The sequence below is a fragment of the Orycteropus afer genome, unplaced genomic scaffold, assembly GCF_000298275.1.
Source record: "Orycteropus afer afer isolate SDZICR_OR568_19922 unplaced genomic scaffold, OryAfe1.0 scaffold00025, whole genome shotgun sequence".
In the NCBI taxonomy this organism is placed as follows: Eukaryota; Metazoa; Chordata; class Mammalia; order Tubulidentata; family Orycteropodidae; genus Orycteropus; species Orycteropus afer.
Window position 1 is genome coordinate 3,242,362 of NW_006921612.1, and position 3,119 is coordinate 3,245,480.

The following is a 3,119-nucleotide window of genomic DNA, read 5'->3' on the forward strand; positions in this document are numbered from 1 at the left end:
CTGAAACTATAAAGTTCCTCAAGGAAAAACTAGGGGCAAATTTAGTTTCAGTTTTCATTTAAGTCTTTGATCTATCTGGAGTTAGTTTTTGTGTATGGTGTGAGGTATGGATGTTGTTTCGTTTTTCTGCAAACGGATATCCAGTTTTGCTAGCACCATTTGTTAAACAGAAAATCCATTTAATGGATTTCAGCCCTTTGTCAAATATTAGGTGACCATAGGTTGTTGGATCTATTTCTGGGTTCTCAATTCTGGTCTGTTGGTCTATGTGTCTGTCATTGTGCCAATAACAGGCAGTTTGACAACTGTGGCTATATAGTAGATTTAGAGATCCAAGAGTGTGACACCTCTTACTTTGTTGTTCTTCAAAAATGCTTTGCTTATCTGAGGTCTCTTTCCTTTCCATATAAAGTTAGTGACTGGTTTCTCCATATCCTTAAAGAATGTTGATGGAATCTGGATTGGGATTTCATTGAATGTACAGATTGGTACATGGTGTGTTCTTCTATTTTGTAGATCTCTGTGGTTTCTTGAAGTAGACTTTTATAGTTCTTTTTGTATAGGTTTTTGTGTCCTTGGTAAGATTTATTCCCAGGTATTTTATTTTTTTGGTAGCTGTTGTAAATGGTATTGAATTCCTTATTTCCTTTTCAGCAATCTCTTTGCTGGTATAGAGGAATCTAACTAATTTTTGTAGATCTTGTATCCCGACACTATGCTAAATCAATTAGTTCCAATAATTTTTTTGCTGAGTCTCTTAGGTTTTCTGTGTATAGAATCATATCAGCAGCAAATAGGGATAGTTTTACTTCTTCCTTACCAACTTGGCTGCTTTTGATTTCCCTTATTGCCTTGGCTAGCCACTCCTCGGAAGGAAGATGGGGCAATCTACTTCCATAGTGATATTGCCTCAGAAACCCAAGGAGGGGTCTCTATGAGTCGGGTCTGTCTCGACGGCACATAACAACAACAACAACAACAGGACTTCTAATACAATGGTGAATAGAAGTGGTGATAGAGGGCATCCTTGTCTGGTTTCTGTTCACAAGGGTCTCTCTCCATTGAGAATAATGTTGGCTGTTGGTTTTGCATATATGTCCTTTACTGTGTTGAGGAATTTCCCTCCTCTTCTAATTTTGCTGAGAGTTTTTATCAAGAAAGGGTGTTGTTGTTGTTATGTGCTGTCGAGTCGGCCCCGACTCATAGCGACCCTTCTTGGATTGGAAGAGTGGATTGCCCACTCTTCCTTCCAAGGAGTGGCTGGTGGGTTTGAACCGCCAGCCTTCTGGTTAGCAGTCAAGTGCCTTAGGCACTATGCTACCAGAGCTCCTAAGAAAGGGTGTTAGATCGTCAAATTTGTTAGAGTATAATTTTTCATATTATCCTGATATTATCCTTTTAGTTTCTGTTGTGACGTCATCTAATTTGTTTCTTATATGTATTACTTGTGTTCTCTCTTTTCCTTTGATAAATTTGCCAGTGGTTTGTCAATTTTATTAATCTTTAAAAAAAAAAAGAAAAAAACAGTTCTAGTCTTCTTGTATCTACTCAAGGTTGTATCCTTTCACCATACTTACTCAACTTGTATGCTGAGCAAATAATCCGAAAAGCTGGATCATATGAAGAATGTGGCATCAGTATTGAAGGAAGACTCATTAACATCCTGCAATACGCAGGTGACACAACTTTGCTTGCTGAAAGTGAGGATGACTTGAATCACTTACTGTTGAAGATTAAAGTATGGATTACAGTATTAATGGATTGCACCTGCAGTATAGATTACACCTCAATATAAAGAAAACAAAAATCCTCACAGCTGGTCCAATAAACAGCTTCATGATAAATGGAGAAAGGATTGAAGTTGTCAAAGATTTCATATCACTTGGTGTTCAGGTTACCTAGTGCCACTCTGATTGGAATATATACCACAAATGGAATGGCTTGGACAAACAGGAGTTTATTCTTACAGTTTGGAGGCTTTAAGTCCGAGTTCAAAGTGCCAGGCTCTAGGGACTGGGTGAAAGCTCCTAAACCTTGGGCTTCAGCTCTGCCTCCTGCTCCCAGCCCACTGAAGCTAGAGGCTTTTCTTCACTCACTTGCTGGCTGCTGAGGCTGACAAGCCCAAGGGTGACAAGTAAACAGGCACAGTCTTGATGTTACCAGATGACATGGCAGGCCATTAATTCAAGTCTATTGAAAGTCTCCAGGTTGGCAGAGCACAGCAGGCTGCTGAACAATGACACAGCTACATGCAGGATTCAAGCGTGCCATAAACTAGAGACCATTTCCAAAGCTGTTTCTTATGTACGGGAAGCAGACCACATATCCAATGGCAGCTACTCAGCTGCTCTCAGTCGATTCCACCATGGAGTTGATTACCAGTCTCATCATGGGGAATACTACATCCAGCTGCCCAGCCACTCAACCAGGCCTAGTGGAGTTGACACACAAACTTAACCACCACACTTGGTTCCACAGTCAACACCAATGGAAGCAGCAGTCACGATATCAGATGATGTTTTGTATTGGGCAGATCTGCTTTAGAAGACCTCTTTCAAGTGATGAAGAACAAAGATGTCTCCTTGAAGACTAAGGTGTGCCTAACCCAAGCCATGGTATTTTTAATCACCTCTTATGCATGTGAGAGCTGGACAAAGACTGAAGAAGAGTGGATGCTTTTGAGTTATGTTGTTGGAGAAGAATACGAAGAGTACCATGGTTTACTAAAAGGACTAACAAAATCTGTCCTGGAAGAAGTGCAGCTGGAATGCTCCTTGGAAGCAGGAATGGCCAGACTTTGTCTCACCTACTTTGGTCATGTTGTCAGAAGGAACCATTCCCTGGAGAAGGATATCATGCTTGGTAAAGTGGGTGTTCGGTTTCCATGTGTTAGCTCTCTTTCCATTGATCTTCCTATACACAGATCCTCTTCAACAAGGAAAACTGATCCTATGTAATTGTGTAGTGTTGTGATCTGAGAAGATGCTCTGCAGTATTTCAATGTTTTTAAATTTATTATGGCTTGCTTTGTGGCCTAATGTATGGTCTATCCTGGAGAACGTTCCATGTGCACTGGAAAAGAATGTATGTTGTGCTGCTGTTGGGTGAAGTACTGTGTA

The 3,119-nt window shown here is 40.5% G+C and overlaps 1 protein-coding gene across 1 annotated transcript in view; it reads left to right on the forward strand.

The window, feature by feature from the left end:
- Positions 1-3,119, forward strand: part of E2F6 (E2F transcription factor 6) — a 91,230-nt gene that overhangs the window by 22,253 nt on the left and 65,858 nt on the right. The gene's annotated exons all lie outside the window — the stretch shown is intronic.